At 33.8% G+C, this 7500-nt stretch overlaps 1 protein-coding gene across 4 annotated transcripts in view; it reads right to left on the bottom strand.

The window, feature by feature from the left end:
- Nucleotides 1-7008: 7008 nt before the first annotated feature.
- Nucleotides 7009-7500, bottom strand: part of LOC144957881 (diacylglycerol kinase beta-like) — a 156689-nt gene continuing 156197 nt past the window's right edge. For all 4 annotated transcript variants that reach the window (XM_078889394.1, XM_078889395.1, XM_078889396.1 and 1 more), the window contains one exon: nucleotides 7009-7104. The gene's annotated coding sequence lies outside the window, so the exon portion shown is untranslated. The remainder of the gene's footprint in view (nucleotides 7105-7500) is intronic.

Genomic DNA, 7500 nt, shown 5'->3' with positions numbered 1-7500 from the left:
GGCCTTCCTCAGGGGGATGACAAAATGTCAGGTTTTAAAAGTATATTTATCAAATTAAGAAACCAAGGAGCAGGCATCGGTGTAAGATAAAGATCAGAATAAGTGTGCATTTTGTTTTTGTTTTTTAAGGGTTTTACGGCGCTTGCAACACATTTAGGTTATATCAGCGCCAGTAAAAAGGAAGAAAATGGGATAGTAAAAAGGTCTAGAATAACAATTGAAGCACCCAAGAGAAAGTAAGACATAGGGGAACTGGGAACAAATAGGGATCAGATGTAGATTAGTTTGAGATCACCTATAAGTCTCATCCGGACACAAGCACAAAACCCAACAAAGACGAATACACTCAAATGCTTACATGATATATTCAAAATAACAAATATAATAATACATAACAGAGAGATGATTTACAAGGAAAAAAATATCATCTCCCAAAACAATAACTATGCATTTGACAGTTTCCCTCTCAGCCAGGACTCCGACGAGGGCCCAGAAAAAACCAAGTAATCTCATTCCAAGACAAAGACAGAAAGCTTGTTGGAAAACAGATATAAGGGGATAGAAGACACAGTATATACCTCCCTGCCCACTATGGGAGGTCAGGAACCCCACCCAGAAACCAAGGAGCAGGCATCGGTGTAAGATAAAGATCTGAAAAAGTATGCATGAAAGGTGCTGGACAAAGCAAGAAACATACAAGAAGTAAAAAAAAAACCCATCCCAGTCGACGTAGACTTGATTTTTTTGGGGATGGTTTTGTTTTCTTGTATTTTTCTTCCTAGCTCAGTCTGGCACCTTTCATACACACTGATTCGTTCAGATCTTTAAAAGTATTGTGTCGTTATTGTTTGAGCCATAAACACCCTTTTCATTTTCTTGACATTTTTTGTTTGGTCGACATTGTTCTTTGACTGTAGATCTAGTGCGGCTATGTGGTCTTGTGGTATGACACTCGCTTTTGGATCGGACGATCGTGGGTTCGAGCCTCGCTTAGTGCATTGTTGAGTCCCTGGAAAAGGCTCTTTACTATCATTTTCATGTGTAAAATGAGTACCTGGCCGTTAACAGCATTGTCTCTGTCGGAAAAAAAAATTGTATTATCGCCTAACAGGCATCATATCTCGTTCTCCATATTATGTTTTGCTGTTGGTCAGGGACCCTTTGTAAAGCGCTTTGAGCGAACTTAGTGGATAATGCGCTAAATAAAAGCTCAAGTAAAAAAAATTTTTTTTTTTAGATCAACACAAAATCCAACGTTTTCCACTGACAGCCAGGGTCACATCTCCAAAATGTCAGCCCTCCTTGTCTGGTCCACTCCAGATGGGTTCAATTTTGGGCATTTAAAAAAAAAAAAAAATTATTATTTCTTGTATTAATGACTTTATGTTTAGTTATTACATTGTTGTATAATGATAATATTATGTTGATGTAGTTTGTATAATGTTTCATTTGTATAATAATGTCACTGTATTATTGTTTCGCGCATTGAGCATCACCCAGTGATGAAAATGCGCGTTATAAATGTCATGTATTATTATTATTATTATTATTATTTCTTGTATTTTTCTATTTGCTTTCTCAGGCACTGTTTCATACACACTTTATTATTTATTTTTTCAGATCTTTATCTTACACCAGTGCCTGCTCCTTTATTTTTCACTTCAAAATCAGGAAACTTGGGATAAATTTACTTGTTGTGTTGAGAAGATTGAATAGGCTTGAACCCAGGACCTTCCGATCGGAAAGCGAGTTTCATACCACAAGACCACATAGCCGCACAACAATATTAAATCAAGCCCATAATTATATTCGGTTATCAGACCTGCAAATACCGCGTGGCACACATTCCTCGCCCTTCCTCGGACAAAAGCGGACAAAATTATTTAGAACGAGGAATCTGTGAAAATGAGGAATACATGAAAATTTGTACAAAGAAAATAAGAAAATTTGTAAATTTCAGATATTACGATTGGTACGAGGAATCCATGAAAACAACGGAGGACGAGGGCTTTGTACTGCACTGTATGTGCACAACGGTCGCAGCTCTATTTGTCCCGACAGGGAGCAAGAGTATTAAGTGAATAAATAAATGCCTACTAGCCCGATACATAATGTATCTATCACTTAACTCAAATGATAAAAGTTGAGTTAAAAATACAATTTTAAGCACCCCAAAATAATACCGTTTATAGAATGTTTGATCACATATTAAAAGCAAATTATTCGCAACCATGAAAACGAACTAAGAGCATTTAAAATAAAATCAACTAAAATTTCTCCTTCACAACTAGAATTGAAAAAATAAATATAAAATAATAAGACAACACCAAATAAAAACAAAACACATATCCTTCCCTCCCCCCCCCCCCCCCCCCCCCCCCCCCCAAATGAAAAAAAAACAACAACCCAAAAACCAAACAAACAAAAACAAACTAAAGTACATAACAAGGGAGATAACCTTCACAATGAATTTTCTAGGCTGAAGAAACATTTTGAGCCTGAACAAACCCTTGTTAAGTAATTTGATATTTTTTGAAGACGTAATTTATCTATTTCTTGTTCTTCAACATCTGATTTTTCCATTTGAGACCCCAATAAAAACCCCGTTAGTATTAATAATCTATTCCATTTTTTTCAAACATTGCACGAATTAAATAATTAAAGGTGATAAAATCAAAACAATAATAAAAGTCAACCTCACAACCCTAGCTGTTCCAAAATTTAAAAAAATAAAAATAATAATAACAATATAAAGTAAACAAAAACAAAATATAATAATTTTGCGGCTTAAAACTCTTCTGGGTTTTCTTTGGATGCTCAATGGTTCAGTATGAATTACAAGTTACAGAAAATGTTTGATTGTTATATCACGTCGTGCAACAGATTCATTCAATTTTTGATATAAATGTGTATCTATATATATATATATATATATATATATATATATATATATATATATATATATATATATATATATATATATATATTATTCAAAGTTAATATAATCTTCAATTAAAAGATCAAAGGTAATACAGATATAGAGAACACAGAAAATGAATAAATGAATGAATGGTAAGATTGACATTATCAGTAAAATCACTAACTATATTGAGATACAAAGAGAGAGAGAGAGGGAAAAAGAGAATGAAAGATAGGGGATAGGGAGTAGAGAGAGGGAGGGAGAGAGAGAGAGAGAGAGAGAGAGAGAGAGAGAGAGAGAGAGAGAGAGAGAGAGAGAGAGAGAGAGAGAGAGAGAGAGAGGGAGAGAGAGAGAGAGAGGCCACGAGTGTTACCATGGTAATAATAACAACAATAATAGTTTTCATAAAAAGTGTGAATAAAATACACCAAAGGAATGCACTGATGTGATACAAAACAAAGGCAGGAAAGATTATCAAAAATAAAAAACATGAACATCAAAATCAATAAATTCATGAAAAAATACACATGGATCAGAGATAGGAGACACTTGAGCCAAATAAAATTATATACCAAACACTCAACCAATCGACCAACCAGTCAACCAATCGACCCATGGACCAATCAGCAAACCAACCATTTAACACGATAAAGTCCAGACCAAATTTACTTCAAACCATTACATCTCTCCCCTGAACCAGCCCCCCCCCCCCCCCCCCCCCGCCACTCAACCAATGGACCAACCAGCAAACCAACCATTTAACACGATAAAGTCCAGACCAAATTTACTTCAAACCATTACATCACTCCCCTGAGCCAGTCCCCCCCCACCCCCTTACCAATATTCGTATCTTATCTGGCTACGCCATCATCACACCTCATTATCTTTCTTTATCAAGGAGATACAGGTAGGCTGACGCCAGAGTTTAATCATTTCAATATTTCTGTACCATTAACCCTCCCCATACCACCCATAGGAAAATCGTCACATTCGTTACGATGTAACTAACCGACAATTTTCTCATTCTGATTTCTCTTGTACACCACAAAATTTAAAGAAATGCTTTGATTACACAGCTATACATAGTAAACACTGTGTTGTAGAGCTCACTTGTTCATTTTTTTTTTTGAGTAAGAAAAGTCTATTTTTGTGCTGGGTGGGTGTGAATTTTCGGGGGAAATTCTAAAAATAGCTGGCAAGGAGAGAGTTAAACAGTAAAACTTGATCACTCCCTTTTGGATAGGATGCTAAGCCATCTATCTACCAGATCTACTTGCATACTGGAAACACTGATGCGACGACTACCCCTGGAATTCATTGAAAACCCCCCAGTTGTATCTTTGTAGGCCAGTGCTCTCACATTGAAAACCATTGAAGCCTCGGTCCAAGTCACTGTTTCTGCTCTCTTGGCAAAAACAGTAGTAAGATGATAATGACATCGCTGCAAGGTTAGAGAAGAATAGAATCGAATCTCAGCTTGAAAGGGTTAAAATAAAAGAGGAATCAACGACAAACAAGGATTATTACATTAAGTATGCAGTGCCATTGTTCTTTTCCTTTTGTTAGGAAATTGAAAGTACAGTGTATTAATTCCATGACAAAAATTGAAATAATAATAATTATAACAACAATAACAACAACAACAACAATAATAATAATAATATATAAATAATAATAATAATAATAATAATAATAATACAATAATAATAATAATAATAATAATAATAATAATAATAATAATAATAATAATAATAATACTAATAATAATAATAATAATAATAATAAATAATTAATAAAATTCATATAGCGCCAATCTTCACCTTACGCGTTCAATGGTGCTTTTCAAGTCATGGGTGATATGAGAACTTTAAGAAAAATAAATTAATGTCAAATTTTGAAATATCAAGGAAAAGTTAATCTAAAATATTCTGTCTCCAGCCTAGACTTGAAGAACTCAATAGTATGAGGGCCTCTGGTAAGGGCCGAGAGAGAGAGAGAGAGAGAGTTTCGGACTGATGGTGCTACAAAGTAAAATGCACGTTCCGAGAAATGGCATGGAAAAGTTAACACACAAAAAAAAAAAAAAAAATTCCCTTTATTCATCCCATGGGGGGGAATGTGTCTTTAGGGTCTATTCCAGGGGAAGACTGGAAATAACCCTGGCGTCAGCCGCAGCACAGTGCAGTGCCGCAAATTGAGCTAGGGCGAAGAGGTGACCTGCTCAAGGCCACACAGCGCAGCAGCTGGTGATTGAACTCTGTACTTTTCGGGTACAAAACAAAGACTGTACCGCGTGGGCCTTGCCGCGCCTTCTAGTCTAGTGCACTCGCACTCACAATTACCCGTGAATAAAGAAATCTGTCATCCCATCTAAATAATATTCTTGGACAGTGGGGGGGTGGAGGGATGGTGGGAGGGAGAGGGGGAAGGGGAATTTTAAGATTGGCTTTCTTAGTTAGTCCTCCTCCTAATAATATTTCCCAGTAGGAAAGCTACTAGTGTATTGAAGCGAGTTTGTAAAACTCTCTGCATAACAAGTAAATGTCTATCGAGTAGATAACTTATACTTCAATGTTTCAAGTATTTATATCAAATAGTTCTAAGTTAGATGGAAATTCTTCCTGTCAACAACAACAACAACAATAATAATAATAATAATAATAATAATAATAATAATAATAATAATAATAATAATAATAATAATAACAACAATAGAATATCAGTCACTGTGTCTAAGTTTATATAATAATAATAATAATATAATAATAATAATAATAATAATAATAATAATAATAATAATAATAATAATAATAATAATAATATTACTATCTACTACTACTACTACTACTACTACTACTACTACTACTACTACTACTACTACTACTACTACTACTACTAATAATAATAATAATAATAATAATAATTATAAAATATCCGTCACTGTGTCTAGGTTTATAAATGAAAACTTTGCCCTGACCAGGAATCAAATAACCCTTAAAAAGTCTTCCCAGCATTCACATTTCAAATGTTAAACACTTTTAAAAGAATTCATCTTAAAGCTATAGTAAATCTGTAGTTAGAGCTCATAAATTCGTTATTCTACAAATTTGTTTTTTCTTGTTCTTGTAGTTGTTGATGAATCGAGTCTTGTGTTGCAAGACACATGACAAGCCCTCTGAACAAGGTCTTAAAAAAATAATATTGATTGAATTCAACATTGTTATCATTATCATCGTTACAACCTTTCCAGAGAATAAAAAAAAATGTGTGTGTGTCCTTTGGGAGAGAAAAAAAAAAGCGTAATTAAAAAAAAAAATTGATCGCAGTCCTCATTTCATGGGTAAGATTGAACACTGTCGCAGTCCTCATTTAGTGGGTAAAATTGAACACTGTCGCAGTCCTCATTTCATGGGTAAAATAAATAGTGTCCAAACACTAGAAATACAATAAATAATGTGTGAAAATGGTAGCTTGCCACAAAAAATACGTAATTTTCAAAGATTTTCATATATTTTTTGGCAATGGCACCATTTTAACATTTGAAAATTCGTAATTTTCGTGATTGTAGCATGTCTTCTATTTCACCAGTAATCATTTGTTAACAGATCTATGTAAAATACTCATAAACAAATCATATACAGAAATATCATACCGATTGGTCCAGTCACAGCCAATAATAATATTAATCATTTTACCCAAAAATGAGATTCTCTTTAATTAAAAAAAAAAAAAAAAGTGGATGATCATTATAAATATTTAAAAAAACAAACAAACAAATAAAATCACACAGTATTTTGTACCAAAGTCATCATCATAACATGACACCAATGTAGTTTGTTTTGTTTTGATGATTTAGATAGATCACATAGTATTTTCATTATATAATAAGTATTCATCATCATCGCCTTGAACGGACGTTTGGTTTTTAGCTACCCATTTTGTTCATGACTCGAGTCAGTTTTAGTTACATTTACCGATTTTAAATTTTGAAAGGAGGTACGTGTAAACACATGGAGTAGAAAACATTATGATAAACGATGATGATAATAATAATAATAATAATAATAATAATAATAATAATAATAATAATAATAATAATAATAATAATAATAATAATAATAATAATAATAACAATAATAATCGAAGACCAGCTTCCTTGTAGTTGTTAGATGTTAAACGTGTATCTGGGGATTAAAAGAGGGAAAAAAAATAAGATTTTTTTTTCGAAAATTAAAAAAAAACAATTTTACTGGGGGATGCTGTGTCTATTTTTTTTCTCCCATAAAGACTGAATTAATGACGATGGGGGAAGCTTGGCTCAGTGGTACGCACGGTCTTTGCTTCGTACCCGAAAGTTACTGAGTTCGATCTCCCACTGCTGCGCTGGGTGGCCTTGAGCAAGTCATCTCTCTCCCTAGATCAATTTGAGGTGCTGCACTGCGGCTGACGCCTAGGTTATTCCAGTCTTCCCTTGGAATAGACACCTAGAGACAAATTTCCCCTATGGGATGAATAAAGGGAATCTCTTTCTTTTCTTTAAACAAATAGAAATCTTATCGTGTCAATTTAGTATCATGTCA

Source organism: Berghia stephanieae, chromosome 12 (genome assembly GCF_034508935.2).
Source record: "Berghia stephanieae isolate SIO BIC M18660-M18661 chromosome 12, UCSD_Bste_1.3, whole genome shotgun sequence".
NCBI lineage: Eukaryota > Metazoa > Mollusca > Gastropoda > Nudibranchia > Aeolidiidae > Berghia > Berghia stephanieae.
Note: the sequence above shows the minus strand (reverse complement) of the source record. Positions and strands in the feature narration are given on the sequence as shown.